Genomic DNA, 19,943 nt, shown 5'->3' on the forward strand with positions numbered 1-19,943 from the left:
CCTTGGTCCTCCCATGCTTGCCTTGGCTCCTCTGCCTTAGCGCGACAGCTGCCCACTCTTCAGAATGCATCTGGCGGTGCTCCCACCAAGCGCACAACACTTTGCTTTTCAGACATTCTTAAAGCACTGAGCGGCTGCCCTTGTGGCCCAGTCTCAGCTGCTGGTTGTGCCAGGGGAGACTCCCAGGTTAGGTGGTTGGTGTGATTAGTCTTTCTCTTCTCCACCCCTGTTCTTCCAGCTTCTCCTACTCCTCCAGAGGAAATGTAGGAACTTCCTACGTGTCAACAGCGGCTAACCTCCAGTATTCCGGAAGTGTGGGTCCTCTTAGCTTGGTGGTCGGAATTATTATTTTTGTCAGGAGCTAGGGTGCTGAAGTGACTCATTGGGCTTTTCCACAGCTGCCAATGGGCTTGAATTTAAGGCAGAGATTCATAAGAAATGTGATTTTTGTCTTTTTTTTTTTCCATTTGAGGCAAGAGCACAGATGGGTTGTACTTTTAATTTTCTTGTTGCCACCTGGGAAGGATTTGTCATTTTGTTCCTGAAGGGAAAAGAGCCACATCTGACATAATCTGTGTTGAAAACTCCCTGGACTCTGCTAGAGCAATTCTGGCAATTCGTGTGATTATCTGTCTGTATGGAATCTTCATGAGAAAGCTGTGGTTTCCACAGAAGTGATTTCCCCCTCTATATTCATAAAGCTTCTAAAGGTGTAGAATGATAACTGGACTGGAAGCCTTGCTGGGTAAATAAAAAAAAGCAACCAAACTTTGAGGGAGCTTCAGTAAAATGGAGGGAGATCTTTGCTGCTCTGAACTTGAACAGAGCACTAGGCGGAGCCAGCAGCCCAACCTCCAGGATTAGTTCAGACCCTGGAGCTGCACCCTCTCCTGCCTCTTCTGGGTGTGGCCTCACTACTCAGCTTACATTTTCCTTTGCCAGGTCCTCTGCAGGCCTGCCCCACTGCTCCCCCACTGAGGAGGTACTTTCCTGTCCCTTTCCCAAGGGGCTCTAGGCTCCTGGCCAACCAGCTCTGACCTTGTAGTTACCTTTATTCCCTTCCTCTGGGAGGCTCATCGTGATTGGACCATAACCCCTCTCCCATTTCTTCTACCCCAAATCACAGAGGACTCATGGGATGCGCCTTCACAGCCTGCAGGCTTTATTCTCCAGGAACGTCTGGCTCACACATTCACACATGACCAGGCTCTAGAGCCTCCTTGCAGTGGCTGTAAACACCTAAGTGTTGGCCAGCCCTTTCCCAGAGGATTTCTGCTCCTTGAAGGTTAGTTCCAGTGGCCACAGGATGGGGTGGGGACTCCTTCCAGGTCCCTTAAGGGATCCATTTGGATGTGACAAGCTTGCCAGCCTTCCCAGAGTCTCTCTCTGCTCTTTTCCCACATCCCCCTTCTCTCTCTGTCCTTCCAGGTCCTATCTATCCCGCAAGAACAATTCTTATCTAAGGACAGACACACTTTGTTGAGTTCAGATCCTTAATGTGCTTCAAAGCCATGACCCCCCAAACTAATCCCCAGACTTGCTCCCCACCCAAGCCCTACAAAACATTACAAAACACAACCCCTACTCTTGCTAATAACAAATGTTAAATGCCGATGGCATGGTTAGTTATCTTCCCTACTGACTTAGAATTTTACTGCTGTGAATAGACACCATGACCAAGGCAACTCTTATAAAGATGGCATTTAATTGGGGCTGACTTACAGCTCAGAGGTTCAGTCCATTATCATCAAGGTGGGAGCACAGCAACATCCAGGCAGGCATGGTGTAGGAGGAGCTGAGAGCTCTACATCTTCATCTGAAGGCTGCTAGCAGAATTCTGGCTTCTAGGCAGCTAGGATGCAGATCTTAAAGCCCACACTCACAGTGACACAGTGACTCCAACAAAGCCACATCTGCTACAGTAGTACCACTTCCTGGGTCAAGCATACATAACCTACCACAGCAATCTAAACACACACAGTGTGTATATGAAGGGTGAGGCCGTAGACAAACTCACCTTTTGCTATTACCAGTTTTCCTGGAGCTCGAGATGCCTAGTCTGTCTAGTGGGGAGGCTCATAGCATGCCACAGGCCTCACCATGGCAGAAAATACCTGCTCTCATCAGCCTATTTTCATAAACAACATATCCCTTCGGCAGCAGCCAGCTGTTTGTGTGAGGATTGTGTGCTTCTGTCTCACACCTTGACATTGGCGAAGACCACCAACTCTGCAAGCTCAGCGAGGTTTCTCATATTAACAACCCAAGTCCACCCAGCCAGCCTGCTCACACCAGCAACCCAAGTCCACCCAGCCAGCCTGCTCACACCAGCAACCCAAGTCCGCCCAGCCAGCCTGCTCACACCAGCAACCCAAGTCCGCCCAGCCAGCCTGCTCACACCAGCAACCCAAGTCCGCCCAGCCAGCCTGCTCACACCAGCAACCCAAGTCCGCCCAGCCAGCCTGCTCACACCAGCAACCCAAGTCCGCCCAGCCAGCCTGCTCACACCAGCAACCCAAGTCCGCCCAGCCAGCCTGCTCACACCAGAAACCCAAGTCCGCCCAGCCAGCCTGCTCACACCAGCAACCCAAGCCCACCCAGCCAGCCTGCTCACACCAGCAACCCAAGTCCGCCCAGCCAGCCTGCTCACACCAGCAACCCAAGCCAGCCTGCTCACACCAACGGTCTAAGGCGAGTCAGGCTGCTCATATGCACGGTCTCCATCCACCCCAGGCTCGCTCCACGGTGACTTATGTGCACTGTCGCGTTCCTTCTAACAGGTTGTTAGACGACCATTGAGATACAGTGAGTGCCACACAGGGCAAGGGTGGTGATCTAAATAATAAAAACATTGCTCTTCCTCTTCTCAGACACACACTGCAAGGGAGATGATGCTTCTTCCTCTTCCTCCTCCCCTTCAAGTAAAAATCACTTTATTATAAAGAATAAAAAACATCATATAGCAATATTAACATAGTCACGAAATGAGCTCAGTGAACTTTCACACTTTCAGAACAGCCATTCTGAAGCCCTAGACTGTTGTTTTGGAGTCTACATTTTTACCATCAATTATATTTGATGCACATATCCAACACACACACACACACACATTCACAAACACATACACTCTCATACATTCACACACGCACACTCTCACACACATCCATACACACATCCATCCATACACATATACACACATTCTCATACATTCACATTACATACACACGCTCTCACACACAAATACACATATACAATCAATCAATGACCAAGTTAAAGCTGAAAACCAGCTGTATCTTCTTCTGTGGCTCATGATTCCTATGTCTGCACATCCTATCTTTTTCAGCTCACATTTACCATTTTTTGTATTCTTACTACATGCTCTATGTCCTACTGTGCCCTCACTTACATTTGTGCACACACACACACACACACACACACTCAGTTGGCTGTGCCTTTGTTACTTTTCTATTGCTGTGAAGAGACACCATGACCCAGGCAAGTTATAAAGAAAGCATTTGACTGGGAGCTTACTTACAGTTTCAGAGGGCTCTCCCAGTAGCTCTCCCACGACTGTCACAGTGTGGAGCATGAGAGCAGGCAGGCACGGTCCTGGAGCAATAGCTCTGAAGTTATATTTAACCCACAACCATGAGGCAGAGAGTGAGACTGGGCTTGCCATGGGCTTTTAAAACACCAAAGCCCACCTCAGTGACACACCTCAGTGACACACCTCAGTGACACACCTCCTTCAGCAAGACCACACCTCCTAATCCTTCCCCCAGACAGTTCTGTCAACTAGGGAACAGTTAAACATATGAGTCTATGGGGGGCATTTCTTAGTCAAACCACCACAGGCTGTGATCTGCATATGAGGGAGAATATATGATTTTTTATCTCCTGAGGTTGTATGAACCCCATTTAATATTATATATTCTAAGTCCAATGATTTTCCTGTAATTTCTGTGATTTCATTTTTCTTTAGAGCTGAGTTTTATATAGATACTGAGCTTTAATTATCCATTCATTTGTTGATGAACAACTAGACCACCTCCATTTTGTTGCTATGGTGAGTTATAAACAGATAATAAACAAACAGCCAGATAACAGAGATACCTTCATAATCTACATCTCTTTTGCACTTTTTGGTTTTCAGTGAGAGATCATTAAAGATAGCTCTGGAGGAGAGGGAAAGATGAGCCTTGATTTAGATGAACTGGAAAGTTCTGGGAGGTAGAATCTGGTCAGGCTTTGAAAGACATCCGTGGCTAACGCTACAGGGACATGCTACTGGGAGAGCACAGTGGACATAACAGGGTCGGGGTGAGGCATGGCATGTCTGTCCTTGGAGATCTCATGGACCCATGGGGTTGATGTGGGAGAAGCTTTTCAGAGTAGAGAAGCATTTTTTCCTAGTTATTCCTGGGTTAACCATGTGAGAGTACATTGAAGGCATGGGGAAAGGTCTCAGGGGTTAAGAGCACTTGCTGATCTTCCAGAGGACCTTAGTTCAGACCCCAGAAGCCATGTGTGGCAGTTCACAATGACCTGGAACTCCAGCTGCAGAGGGTCTCATGCCCTTCTCTGGCCTCTGTGTATACCTAAATACACATGCCAGTTAGTCATACACAATAAAATTGTTTTTTCCTGAAAAGAGTACACTATAAACACCAACATACCCAGCACCAGTCCTTACCTGTATAGCCATTACTCACCACCATATGATGCTTACAGTTTGAGGCAGAGGATATGGAAAAAAAATGTGGTCTAGCATCCTATTATCTGCGTGTATCTTTCCCCTTCCAAATTGAGTAACTTCCTTCGTCCATGGAGTCTAGTTAGAGTTTGTAAGTAACTTTATGCCTTTATTTTTGTTTAAGTACTTAAGAATGCAGACTTGGGTCAATCATCATGTTGAGGTCTTGGCTCTGCTGTTTCCCAGAGTTCTCTTAGGCATATGATGTAACTACTGTGTTACTTTTATCAGCAGAATGAACATGATAGTTGCCAACCTTGCAGAGTGACTGCAGGTGTTAAATGGGATTGCACATCTACAAACTTCTTAGCATGGAGTAGATTAAACAGTGTGCTGGCTGATTCTATGTCAAGTTGACAAAAGCTGGAGTCACTGGATGGGATGGGGCCTCGCTTGAGAAAATACCTCTATAGGATCAGGTTGTGGCAAGTGCATTTTCTTAATTAGTGATTGATGGGGGAGGGCCCAGCCTGCTGAGGGTAGGGCCATCTCTGGTCTTGGGTTCTATAAGAAAGCAGACTGAATTAAGCCATGAGGAGAAAGCCAGGAAGCAGCACTTATGCATGGCCCCTGCATTAGCCTCCAGGTTCCTATCCTGTTTGAGTTCTTATCTTGACTTCCCTCAGTGATGAACAGTAATGCAGAGGCATAAGCCTAATACTTGCTGTCCTCCTCAGGTTGCTTTGGTCTTGGTGTCTTATCACAGCAATAGTAACCCTAACTAAGACGGACAATAAATATCTAATATTGCTGTTTTGCTTTCTATAAACTAGAGGAACTAAAATTCATTCCTAGTGACTTTGAAAGTAATGTGTATATATAGTAAAGCAGCAGTGAGAAGCACGAGTCTCTGTTGGTTTCCCAGGGTGGACAATAAATGATCCTCCTACCCTACCCAATGCCTGCCAGCCTGAGGCTGTCACTCTGATGCTTCTTGTATATTGTTCCAGAAGCAAATGCTGTTTGTAAAACATGTGCAAGGCTATGACTTCCTGCCCGTGTATCTGCGGTGCGCATGGGTGCAGGTGTGTGTGCATGTGCACTTACCTGTGCATATGGATTCATATTGTAATATATCTTAGTGATCGTTCCATATTTGTAGTATGGGTCTATATCAACCTTTTAAAAAGCAGCACAGTAGGTATATTAAACCTATCCCTTGCCACGGGCCTCCTGCCTGGGGCATATGAACAGAGTTGCAAAAAATCCTTCCTTTCTTTTCTTTTTGAACAGGGTCTCCGTATGGCTAGCCTGGCACTTACCATGTAGAACAGGCTGGCCTGGAACTCATAGAGATCCACTTGCCTCTGTTGCCTTCGCATGCTGGGATTAAAGGTGTGTGCCATAGGAGGTTCATCTGCCAGACCTCCCGGCGTGGGGCCTGTGTCCTACCTGGAGACCAGCACAGGGAGAGAATCCCCGCCTGCTGGCTGGGGCAGAAGAGCTTCACTGGGTACTGCATCACCCCAGCTTTAGATCTCTGGGGGTGCAAACCGCCAGCAGTCTACCTGTGCTCAGGAACTGAGCACATAGGATGTTCATCTGCCAGACCTCCGGGCGTGGGGCCTGTGTCCTGCCTGGAGACCAGCACGGGGAGAGAATCCCTGCGGCCATAATTGCTGCCTGCTGGAGCAGAAGAGCTTCACTAGGTACTGTATCACCCTGAGCTTTAGATCTCTGGGGGTGCAAGCCACCAGAGGTCTGCCTGCACACAGGACCTGAGCACACAGGTGGTTCATCTCCCAGCTGGTAGGGTCCTAGGGCCTGTATTCTTTGCAGAGAACAGCAGAGGGAGCTACTCCCGTGGCCATCTTTGTGGCCTGCCAGGACAGAAAAACATCACTAGGTACTGTATTATCCTGAGCTTAAGATCTCTGGGGGTGCAAATCTCCAGGGTTCTGCCTGCGCTCAGGATCTGAGAACATAGGTGGTTTATCTGCAAGCTGGTCAGTTGTGGGGCCTGTATCCTATATGAGAATCAACAGAGGGAGTGACCCCCCCCCCCACTCACCATCTTTGCCCCATAACAGAGCAGTCTGAGAACACCTGGTTCACCTTGACAACCCAAGTATAACATTCCTGAGGCAAGACTGAGCAGGGCTCCAAAGGCACAAAAGAGGAAGGCAGCATATCAGTAATCTGTGCCAGAGGAAACCCAGTCATCCAGTATCTTGGAAATAGCCCTAAAGGTCCACAATAGGTTGTGGCACCAGCCAGTGACAATAAGACCATTTAACACCAGTGAGAACTAGATGGCTAAAGGTAAGTGTAGGAACATTGCTAACAGAAACCAAGGCATTATGGCAGCCTCTGAACCCATTTCTCCAACAATAGCAAGTCCTGGATACCCCAACACACCAGAGTTGGATTTAAAAGCACTGGTAAGGATGCTGTTAGAGGAACACATGAAGGACATAAATAAATCTCTTAAAGAAATTCAGGAGAAAAATGATCAAAAGCTAGAAGCCCTTACAAGGGAAACACAAAAATCACTTAAAGAACTTCAGGACAATATGGGTCAGAAGTTTGTAGCCAATAAGGAGGAAATGCAAAATTCACTTAAAAAAATACAGGAGAAGTTTGATCAACAGGCATAAGTCATGAAAGAGGAAACACAAAAATCTCTCAAAGTATTAGAGGAAAACACAAACAAGCAAATGACAGAACTGAGCAAAAACTTCCAGGATCTGAAAACATAAGTAGAAACAACTAAGAAAGCACAAAGGGAGACATCTTTGGAGATAGAAAACCTTGGGAAGAAATCAGGGACCATAGATGCAAATATCAACAACAGAATACAAGAGATAGAAGAAAGAATCTCAGATGCCGAAGATACCATAGAAACCATGGACTCAACAGTCAAAGAAAATGCAAAATGCAAAAATCTTGTAACTCAAAACATCCAGGAAATCCAGGACACAATGAGAAAGCCAAATCTAAGGATTATAGGCATTGATGAGAGTGAAGATTTACAACTTAAAGGGCCAGCAAATATCGTCAACAAAATTATGGAAGAAAACTTCCCTAACCTAAAGAGAGAGATGCCCATGAATATACAAGAAGCCTACAGAACTCCAAACAGACTGGACCAGAACAGAACTACCTCCCGTCACATAATAATCAAAACCCCAAATGTACTAAACAAAGAGAGAATACTTAGGGCAGTAAGAGAAAAAGTGCAAGTAACATATAAAGGAAGACCTATCAGAATTACACCAGACTTCTCACCAGAGACCATGAAAGCGAGAAGATCCTGGGCAGAGCTCATGCAGACTCTAAGAGAACACAAATGCCAGCCAAGACTACTATACCCAGCGAAACTCTCAATCACTATAGATGGAGAAACCAAGATATTCCATGACAAAACCAAATTTACATAATATCTTTCCACAAACCCAGCCCTACAAAGGATAATAGGGGGGAAACACCATTACAACGAGGGAAACTATACCCTGGAAAAAGCAGGATATTAAGCTTCTTTCATCAAACCCAAAAGAAGATAATCACACTAGTATAAAATTAACATCAAAAATGATGGGAAGCAATAACCACTACTCCTTAATATCTCTTAACATCAATGGATTCAATTCCCCAATAAAAAGACACAGACTAACAGACTGGTTATGTAAACAGGACCCTACATTTTGCTGCATACAGGAAACACACCTCAGTGTCAAAGACAAAAACTACCTTAGAGTAAAAGGCTGGAAGACAATTCTACAAGCAAATGGTCTCAGGAAACAAGCAAGAGTTGCCATTCTAATATCAGATAAAATTGACTTTCAACCTAATGTCATCAAAAGAGACATGGAAGGTCATTTCTTGCTGGTCAAAGGAAAAATCCAACAAGAAGAACTCTCAATCCTGAACATCTATGCTCTAAATACAAGAGCGCCCTCATTCATAAAAGAAACTTTATTAAAGATCAAAGCACACATTGCACCTAACACAATAATTGTGGGTGACTTCAACACTCCACTCTCATCAATGGATTGATCAGGAAAACAGAAACTAAACAGGGAGACAGTGAACCTAATTGAAGCTTTGGACCAATTGGATTTAACAGATATATATAGAACTTTTCATCCCAAAGCAAAAGATTATACCTTTTTCTCAGCACCTCATGGTACCTTCTCCAAAATTGATCATATAGTTGGTCACAAGACAGACCTCAACAAATATAAGAAGACTGAAATAATCCCATGCCTCCTATCAGATCACTATGGAGTAAAAGTGGTATTTAATAACAATAAAAACAACAGAAAGCCCACATATACATGGAAACTGAACAATACTCTACTCAATGATATCTTGGTAAAGGAAGAAATAAAGAAATCAGAGATTTTTTAGAATTTAACGAAATTGAAGGCACAACATACACAAATCTATGGGACACAATGAAAGCCGTGCTAAGAAGAAAATTCATAGCTTTGAGTGCCTCCAAAAAGAAATTGGAGAGAGCATACACTAGAAGATTAACGGAACAACTGAAAGCCCTGGAACAAAAAGAAGCTAATTCACCCAGGAGGAGGAGAAGACAGGAAATCATCAAACTCAGAGCTGAAATCAATCAAGTAGAAACCAAGAGAACCATACAAAGAATCAACAAAACCAGGAGCTGGTTCTTTGAAAAAATCAACAAGATAGATAAACCCTTAGCCAGACTAACCAAAGGGCACAGAGAAAGTATCCAAATTAACAAAATTAGAAATGAAATGGGAGATATTGCAACAGAAACTGAGGAAATTCAAAAAATCATCGGATCCTACTACAAAAGCCTGTACTCAACACAACTGGAGAATCTGGAGGAAATGGATAATTTCTTAGAGAGATACCAAATGCCAAAATTAAACCAGGATCAAATAGATCATCTAAACAGACCCATAACCATAGAAGGGGGTCATAGAAAGTCTTCCAACCAAAAAAAGCACAGGACCAGATGGTTTCAGTGCAGAATTCTATCAGACCTTCAACGAAGAGTTAACACCAATACTCTTCAAACTATTCCACCAAATAGAAACAGAAGGGACACTACCCAACTCCTTCTACGAAGCCACAATTACGCTGATACCAAAAGCACACAAAGATCCAACTAAGAAAGAGAATTTCAGGCCAATTTCCCTTATGAATATAAATGCAAAATTACTCAATAAAATTCTTGCCCACCGAATCCAAGAACATATCAAAACGGCCATCCACCAGGATCAAGTAGGCTTCATCCCAGGGATGCAGGGATGGGTTTAGTATAAGGAAATCCACCAATGCAATCCACTACATAAACAAACTCAAAGAAAAAAAACCACATGATCATTTCATTAGATGCTGAAAAGGCATTTGACAAAATTCAGCATCCTTTCATGCTAAAAGTCTTGGAAAGGACAGGAATTCAAGGCCCATATCTAAACATAGTAAAAGCAATATACAGCAAACCGGTAGCCAACATCAAACTAAATGGAAAGAAACTTGAAGCAATCCCACTAAAATCAGGGTCTAGACAAGGCTGCCCCCTCTCTCCATATCTTTTTAATATAGTTCTTGAAGTCCTAGCTAGAGCAATTAGACAACATAAGGAGGTCAAAGGGATACAAATTGGAAAGGAAGAAGTCAAACTATCACTATTTGCAGATGATATGCTAGTATACTTAAGTGACCCTAAAAACTCTACTAGAGAACTCCTACAGCTGATAAACAACTTCAGCAAAGTGGCTGGCTACAAAATCAATGCAAGCAAATCAGTAGCCTTTATATACTCAAAGGATAAGCAGACTGAGAAAGAAATTAGGGAAATGACACCCTTCACAATAGCCACAAACAGCATAAAGTATCTTGGGGTGACTCTAACCAAACAAGTCAAAGACCTATATGACAAGAACTTCAGATTTCTGAAGAAGGAAATTGAAGAAGATCTCAGAAAATGGAAAAATCTTCCATGCTTGTGGATTGGCAGGATTAATATATTTAAAATGGCCATATTGCCAAAGGCAATCTACAGATTCAATGCAATCCCCATCAAAATCGAAACCCAGTTCTTCATAGAGCTAGAAAGAGCAATGCTCAAATTCATCTGGAATAACAAAAAACCCAGGATAGCTAAAACTATTCTCAACAGTAAAAGAACTTCAGGTGGATTCAGCATCCCAGACCTCAAACTTTACTACAGAGCAATAGTGATAAAAACTGCATGGTATTGGTACAATGTTAGGCAAGCCGATCAATGGAATAGGATTGAAGACCCAGAAATGAACCCACACACCTATGGTCACTTGATCTTCGACAAAGGAGCTGAAAGCATCCAGTGGAAAAAAGATAGTCTTTTCAACAAATGGTGCTAGTTCAATTGGAGGTCAGCATGCAGAGGAATGCAAATCGATCCATTCTTATCTCCTTGTACTAAGCTCAACTCCAAATGGATCAAGGACCTCCACATAAAACCTGACACACTGAAACTAATAGAAAAGAAACTGGGGAAGACCCTTGAGGACATGGGCACAGGGGAAAAGTTCCTGAACAGAACACCAATAGCTTATGCTCTAAGATCAAGAATTGACAAATGGGACCTCATAAAACTACAAAGTTTCTGTAAGGCAAAGGACACTGTCAAAAGGACAAAACGTCAACCAAAAGATTGGGAAAGGATCTTCATCAACCCTAAATCTGACAGAGGGCTAATATCTAATATATACAGAGAACTCAAGATGGTAGAACCTAGAGAACCAAATAACCCCATTAAAAATTGGGGTACCGAACTAAACAAGGATTTTTCACATGAAGAACTTCGGAGGGCTGAGAAACACCTTAAGAAATGTTCAACATCATTAATCATTAGGGAAATGCAAATCAAAACAACCCTGAGATTTCACCTTACACCAGTCATAATGGCTAAGGTCAAAAACTCAGGAGACAGCAGGTGCTGGCGAGGATGTGGAGAAAGAGGAACACTCCTCCATTGCTGGTGGGATTGTAAGATGATGCAACCACTTTGGAAATCAGTCTGGTGGTTCCTAAGAAAACTGGACATGGCACTTCCGGAGGACCCTGCTATACCACTCCTGGGCATATACCCAGAGGATTGCCCAGCATGTAATAAGGATACATGCTCCACTATGTTTATAGCAGCCCTATTTGTAGTAGCCAGAAGCTGGAAACAACCCAGGTGTCCCTCAACAGAGGAATGGAACAAAAAATGTGGTATATTTACACAATGGAGTACTATTCAGCCATTAGAAACAATGAATTCATGAAATTTGTAGACAAATGAATGGAGCTAGAGAACATCATACTAAGTGAGGTAACCCAGTCTCAAAAGATCAGTCATGGTATGCACTCACTGATAAGTGGATAATAACCTAGAAGCTTGGAATATCCAAGAAATAATCCATATATTAAATGATGTCCAAAAAGTACAGAGGAGTGGCCCCTGGTTCTGGAAAGACTCAATGCAACAGTATAGGGGAATACCAGAACAGGGAAGTGGGAAGGAGTTGATGGAGGAACAGGGAGAGGGAAGAGGGCTTATGGGACTTGTGGGGAGTGGGGACCCAGAAAATGGGAAATCATTTGAAATGTAAATAAAGAATACATCAAATAATAAAAAAAAAAGGTGTGTGCCACCACACCTGGCCTTGCAATAATCATTTCAATACATTTGCATTTAGTGGGTGCTGCTGTATTTGAAATTATGCAGTGCATGCATCTGTGCCTTTACATAGTGCCTTGTATTCATTCTTCACTAATGCTTTGCAAGGTGGATAACTGAGGGGTCTGATGCAAAGTGTTGTATTCAACTTCCAGATGGTGTAGAGAAACTAGAAGTCACTCACACCGGAATGGCAAGGCGATGTTTTTAGTAAAGAAAATGTCCTTGATGGAAGTGGCACATTATATTTAAAATGCTTATTTGGAAGAAAAACAATTGTTATGTTAAGCACAGAAAGCAGGACAGGGGTTTAATCTACTACTTCTGTTTCTGTGGCTCTGCATGTTTTAAAACTAACCCATGAGTTAAAAAAAAAAAAGGCAAGGGCAGTCATGTATGTGTATGAGGTGACTATTTACAAATTTTCTATATTTCAGGTTTTATGGAGTGAACGTGTTCAAAGCTGAAAGTAGAAAAGACACTGAATTATGGACAGGGATGAAGGACTGATTATGGATGAAGGACTGATTATAGAGGAAGATTATGGGTGATTTTCAGAAATGGGAATCTGGGCTAGAGAAATGATGGCTCAGCTGTTAAAGGTGACTGCTGTGATCCCGAAGGGCCCACATTCATTTCCCAGCACTAACGTGGCTCAGAACCATCTGAGACTCCAGCTCAGGGCATCCAAAGCCCCCTCTGACTTCTGAGAATAGTCCTCCACCCTCACCCCACAGCAAACATTCCCAGATACATACACACACACATAAACAATTCCTCATAAATCAAAGGAATTCTTAGGAAGAAAAGGGGAAGAGAAAGAAAAGGACAGATAAGAAAACACAGTAGTTCAGTCTATAGCTAGACCCCTCGGGAACTGTGATCAACCCCGTGAATGAATAATGTCTATATCCCATGGCCATATCAACAGATAGTGAGAGCTAACAATCTTGCATCATTGGAAGAAAGATATAGCAAAGACAGTAGACTAGCCCCAGAGAGCCAGAGGGAAAGTGTGTATTATGTCTTACAATCAACTTTATCAATGTCATTTTTGAAGTGTTGTCAAATCAGCTGCTATGTGGAAAATGTCCTGGTATAGACAAGGCCATTGCTTAACAATGTTGGACACATGAGGCATCTACTGTATTTGTTTCCTTAAAAATCTGCTGTTACTTTTTTTTAAAAATTCTATCTTAAACACATCTGTTTGCTTATTACTTACTTAGTATCTTTGATTACACTGTCCTTTCCTTGCGCAAACTGTTTAGGAAAATGTCACCATAAAATATTGATAGTCAGCAAGGCAAGACTTTGAAAGATAACCCTCAAGTTTAATTCCAGTCCAAAGAATTCAAGGGGCTTTCCAAATTAATTTATTTGGATTCCTCTTGGAATTTGTAGTTCTGAAAGGGCCTTGTAGAAACTTACAAGTTTTTTTTTTCTGCCCCTTTAGAGTTTACAAAAAACCCACTTTAGTTTCACTTTCAGGAAACAGATTTCTTAAATATAATCAGAGATTTTTTTTTTAAAGTGTCCCCAGTTAGTGTGTGGTATGTGACCTCACAGAGATAATTTTAGGAGTTAGCCTCTAAGGATATTACTTAATAATCAGATTGGGATGTGGGTACATGAATACTCTCTGTTGTCCTGTGAGCAGGTTTTTGAAGCTGATACATCACTTAATATATTGCTTATATTGTGAATTTATTCTAGTCAATATTCTTGAAAATGGGACTTGGATTTCAACTGTTTTGCTGATGTTTTTGAGAAAGGGTGTCATGTAGACCCGAGTGGCCTTGCTGTGTAGCCCAGGATCGCTTTGAATTCCTGACGGCCATTCTGCTCATCCTCCCAGCTGCTGTGGTGACATGTATATCACATGTGTGTACATGACGCCTGGCTCGGTGTGTTTTTAATGTGGAGATTTTATCACAGTCCCCAGGGTTAACGGAGGCTTTCCCCTACCTTACCATTTCCCCTCATCTCTCTAAAACCACGTGTACAAATGACTCAGGGAAGGAGACCTCTGCACCTTTCACAGAGATGGGCTGGCTCCGTTCTGACAACCCCCAGGTGAGTGTCTCCAGTCTTCGGTCCTTATGGACACTTCATGACAGTTAGCAACTGGAAAGTCTTGGATCCAGGGCTCGTGTTTTCCCTATGACAACACACCTTCTCCCACAACTCAACATCTATAGATGGATCCATCAATGTTTAATGAGTATATAACACACTCATTAAACATATAACAGTGTTTATTAGGTGTATGGATGCTGCATATGTGGATGTTTTATACTTCATTCCTGTTACAGCTTTTATCACTACTTAGCTTTGCTGATGAGTGCTTCTTCCTTGAAATACACTTTTCTTTGGATTTCATGACATCTCTCTCTCTCTCTCTCTCTCTCTCTCTCTGTGTGTGTGTGTGTGTGTAGCTATTCTTTTTCTATCTCTTTTTGCTGATTTTTATTAGTCATTAACTTGGGTGTTTCTTAAAGCTGCACCACTCTCCCCCCCATTTCCTCCTGATGCACCACCACCTGCACACTTCGGTGGCAACCTCCACTCTGATAATCCCCCAAACCACATCTTTGAGCTTCAGACCATGCCACCTGCTAGACCTCTCCAATTCAATATCCCCAGGGTATCAGTTAATCAGGTAAAAGCAAACACATGCAGCCCACCCTTTCCACAGTGTTCCATCCTGGCTTCCTTATGATTCCCTGAAAGTCCCATCGGTTATACAAACCAGAGGACTAGCAGTAGTCCCCCGTGCTCTCTCTGCTCTCCTCCAGATGCAACCCATCTGCAACTGTTGCCAGCACTGCAGCTAATCAGTTTCTACATCTGCCTCCTCTGATTTCTACCTCACAGTCCAAGCCACAGCCAGCGCTCGATGGCTGCTCCCACAGCCTCGGTTAGTTCTTCCTCGCCATGCTGTCCTCTTCCCTTGCTCTGTTTCAAATCACTAACAGAACAATCTTTCAAAAAGCAGGAAGGCAGTCCTCTTCTCTGGGACAATGGCTTTACACCGCTCTTAGAGATCTTTCCGGTGTCTTATCCCTGACATTCAGAAATGGGTCCTCTGAACAGAGACTCTGGTGTTGGTTATCACAAGCTGATCAGTGAATTCCTGATAAAGAGACTTGGTGAACACAGTCTCTTTCCAGAGGTCGGGGGTCAGGTAGCTGTAGGTCTTGGAGATGTCATCAAAGGTGGTTTTAGCAAAGTGACCCAGGGTGGCAGTGCAGCCCCTGGCTGATATGTAGCAGTCATCAATGCCCGCATCAGCGGCAATGCCAGTGCTTCTGGGGGCACCATGACAGAGCCGCAGCGGCCTTTCTCCTCACAGGCCCGATGGGAAGCTTGGCCAAGATGACGGCCCCTCCCCCTCAGATGGCAGTGGCTACCTCCTTGGAGCACTTGATACCTAGACCATCGTGACCATTATAGTCCCCAATAGCGACAAAGGCCTTGAATCTGGTGGGCTTGTCAGTCCGAGTCTGCCTCTGCCCTGGCACATCCTCAGATCATCCTTTAGGGATCCGCCCAGTGAAAAGTCAGTGTCTCTGATCCTTAACCAATCAGCCAGCTTGGTGACGGGGATCCTCTCTTTGTCTTCAGCTTTACCTCCACTAGCCCGCGGCCTCTACCAGGACCGTGCCACCTGTTGCTCAGTGCGCTGTCCTCCGGCCCTCCTGCTGCGTCAGTGTCATCGGACATTTGGGATTTTTCTGAAGAGGAAAGGAGGAGGAGGAGGAGGAGGAGGAGGAGGAGGAGGAGGAGGAGGAGGAGGAGGAGGACTACGACGACAACGATGACGACTATGACGACAACTACCACCTGCCTCTGCTCCCCAAGTGCTAGGATTAAAGGCATGTGCCACCACTGCCCTACTTTCTAAGACCCTTGAAAATGGTTCCAAAGAAACGGGCTCCAGCCCAGCAGTAGCCTCCTTCTTGGTCCATTTCTCCGTCTCCCCTCCCCCATTCCTAGGGCGGACTCTGAAGGCGGGCGGCCTGTGATCTATGATCTCGTTGTTCCTCTGCGGTGTCCTGTTGGCGACGGTTTAGAAGACATTAAAACAGAGACCCAAGACAGATTTTCCTGTCTGATTTATTACCTTCTGCATCTTCAGAGCCTAGCAATACTTAGCTCAAATAGAGTGACTTAAAAAAAAACAAAACAAAACAGCGACAAAAAAACAAAACAAAACAAAACAAAAACCCAAACAAACAAACCAAAACCAAAACCCCCAAAGCAAACCAGAACAAAACTTAGACTGAATGAGCGATTGGGTGTCGGCGGCATTTCTTTGGCACCTGCTGTGTTAAGTACAGTACACAACATAACAGAAGGTGTTGGGGTGGCTCTCTCTCCCCTTTACAGAAAGCACAGATTTTTGGCCAATAGTGACATCTTAACTAGATAGCAGCAAGTGCAGCCGACTCTGTGCAGGATTTCATCCAGAGGTAGGAACCTGAAAGGCTGCCCACACGCACGAGTCTACATTCCAATCCTCTCTTTTAAATTTATTACAAGCCCCACAGTCTGAAATTCAGTTCAATTTTTTAAAATTTGCAATATTTAGTTCAAAGAACTTCAGTGCTCTAAAAGATTCTCACATTATCTGATTCAGATTATTTTGATGCTATAAATTTATAAAAATCAAATGTTGGGTTACAGAGTCCTTTGAATGCTCCAGTGCTGATTCTATGCGACATAAGAAGCTTTTCATTTCTTTTTTTCTTTTTCTTTTTCTTTTTTTTTTTTTGCATAGGAAGTACATGATTGAAAAAATGATTTAATTACACATCTGGGGGGAAAAACATAGCGCCACATTTTGTGTGATTATTCACGGAGCAAACCCAGCTTCCTCGAGAAAGCCACGGAAATTGTGAATAAAATTACCATCAGAGTTTTGCGATGGTGGTTTTCTGGATGTCACCAAGTCATTCCACAGGGAGAGATCAGCCACAGTTCCCTCCCCTGGAGCTGTGGTCCACATGGCACCAGACCGGAAGCATGAGTCTGGAATCACGTGACACTCACTCACCTGTCTGAATTGTTTATGGTAATCCTCGGGAATGTGAAGGCTGAGCAGCGTGTGCATGCAAGCTCAGATTCCTCAGGTCAGCCCCACAGCAGCAGCTGCAGCTGCGGCAGGCCCTCTGCAGTAGGCACAGCAGACACCGGCTCCAGTTGGTCTCAGGGCTGGGAGCACAGGGCCACGTGTCAGTCTCTAAGGTCCTGACCCCTGACTCCAGGGAGGGCCGTGCACCTAGGCTTAACACCAAAGTTAGGTGCTGTGCTGATTGTTTTGCTCTTGTCTGGTTACAGAGTCATTATTAGCAAGAAGGGAGCTCTGATGTCAGCGTGGTCTTTGTGGATTTCCTAAGTCAGTGTTTATGAAAGAGATGTTATTAATGGCGTGGCATCCGGTTCAGTTGGATTATACAGTAGTGATTTTCTTTTCATTTCCATCGCTCTGGCAATTTGATATGCTCTCTTAAGCGCGACTGGGAACATTACTGTGGATGAAGGTGAAAGAAGGTGGTGGCTTTTCTGCCTTTCTATCAACAGGGCATGCGTGCCATAGCATCGTGCCTCCAGCCAGCTTGGAGAACCTTATTATTTCCAGAGTCTGTCCCGGAACCGCAAAGCTGTGGCTTAAATGTCTCTGGTCCTTCTTTGGGGCTCAGTGTCTGGAGTCAATGTTTGTGGTTCTGAGCTGTGTGGGGCTCTGGAGAGACCTGCTCAGGAACGCAAAGTCTCCTGTTGGCTTCGATTTCCCATCTGTAAAGCAGAGATCTGAGAACAGATCAGATCGTACGTGCCATACAGGGCCGCGGAGTACCCGTGAGCTCTTAGGTCTTTGAAGGCGGCTGCTGCAAACCTGAGAGATAAAAGCTTCCGGAGATGAGACGATGGTCAACGATTCTCCCCTCCCCTTCCCTCCTCTCCCTTCCCTCCAAGCCTGTTGGTTTTAAGACTTGAGTAGCTGAAGGAGAGGTGCTAGAATGTAATGTAACATCTCCTGCCTCCATCAAAGTCGGGAGAGAGGAAAGGAGAAAGGTAAGGAAGGAGGAGGTCTCCAGGGAAAGGGGGGGAAGTGCTGGGATGATCTAAGAGCTAAGAGGAAGGAGGCTCCCAGTGGGATGAACTGCCCTGTCTGTAAGACGCATCAGGCTCCTTCCAGCCTTTTCAGGCCTGGCTCCCCCCAGCCAAAGCTGGGCTACCTCCTCTTTATTTGGGCTTAGTGAAGATCATCTCTCTGGTATAGGGCTGGTGGTGAGTTAGACTTCCTGGTCCTTGACAATCACCCCGCCCCAGCAAATGCTGTTCTTCTCCATTCGTTGTATCTTCTGCTGAGCTCTATAAGAACCAAAGGCTCTACCCGTCTTCACACTGCTCATTGTGAGTCCCAGACATGGAGCACAGAACCATCCTATAGGAAAGACTGAGAGCATAAGAAAAGGTTCCCATGCTGAGCCCAAGTGGATGTCTGTGCTCAAGTATTGCAAAGCCCTTTTCTTTAAACAAAAACTGGATTTTTTATTGGTTCCTTGTGAATGTCACATCATGCACCCCAATCCCACTCACCTCCCCCACTCCTCATACTCACCCTCCATCCTTGCAACCTGTCTCCCCCACAGTGAAATAAATCTCATTGTGGGAGCTGTAGGGCATGACAGTGTATCCCACACCATACCCTTTTGTCCACACTTTGCTTACAAATGTTCTTTTCAATGAGTCATTGGTCTGGTATAAGGCAGCTGGCTTCTGCTACTCTATTGATATTAGCACCTGGCTGGGACTCCTCTCAAAATCCTGTTGTTACCTTGTGTCATGGCAATCCCATATATTTTGATCTATAGGACAGGCCCCGTCATGTACTCCGGTAGTACATTGATGGGGTAGATGTTGAGGTTGGCCATGGATCTAGGCCTGAGAGCTATCTGAGATGGCCAGCCTGCCTGTTCGCCTACTCTCATGCCCTCAGGCTAGTCTGCCAGGAACAATACACCTCTGTCCCCACAGAGCTAGCTCTATCCTTCTGCCCAGGCAAGGTTCAGGGCCTGCTCTCCTGAGTGTGGCCAGTGAGGAAGAACATCATTCAGATGTTCATAGGTCAGAACACTGAATATAGCCTTTCTCCTCTCTGCCACCTACTGGCACACACGTGACACAGCAGCCACACTAGCAAGTCCAGGGCGGGTGCAAGGTCCTACTAGGACAGCTGTGCCACTGGGACAGAGTTGGACATAACCCTTAAGTGTTAAGAGCCCTCATCTGATTTATACTTTATTTACTGCATATCCTATTCATCTCATGTCTGTGTCAGGCAAATGTCAGTACCATAAGTATTTCTGTAGGCAGAGGTACAGTCTTATCCATATTTAAAAGTTCCATTCACAGTTCTTAGCAGCCTCTCTCCTGTAGAAGACTCTGAACAGAATGGGTTTCAAATCTTCATGAACCTAATAATGTAAAGCAGTAATGGCTCATCTCCCTGCATGTCCACATTCAAATTACCAGAACTTGTGAGTG

General features: G+C 44.5%; 1 pseudogene; it reads right to left on the reverse strand.

Moving 5' to 3' along the window:
* Nucleotides 1-19,493: 19,493 nt before the first annotated feature.
* On the reverse strand, nt 19,494-19,617 carry LOC127691768 (uncharacterized; annotated as a pseudogene).
* Between the last annotated feature and the right edge of the window lie 326 nt (nt 19,618-19,943).

This window comes from Apodemus sylvaticus, chromosome 8 (genome assembly GCF_947179515.1).
Source record: "Apodemus sylvaticus chromosome 8, mApoSyl1.1, whole genome shotgun sequence".
Lineage (NCBI taxonomy): Eukaryota > Metazoa > Chordata > Mammalia > Rodentia > Muridae > Apodemus > Apodemus sylvaticus.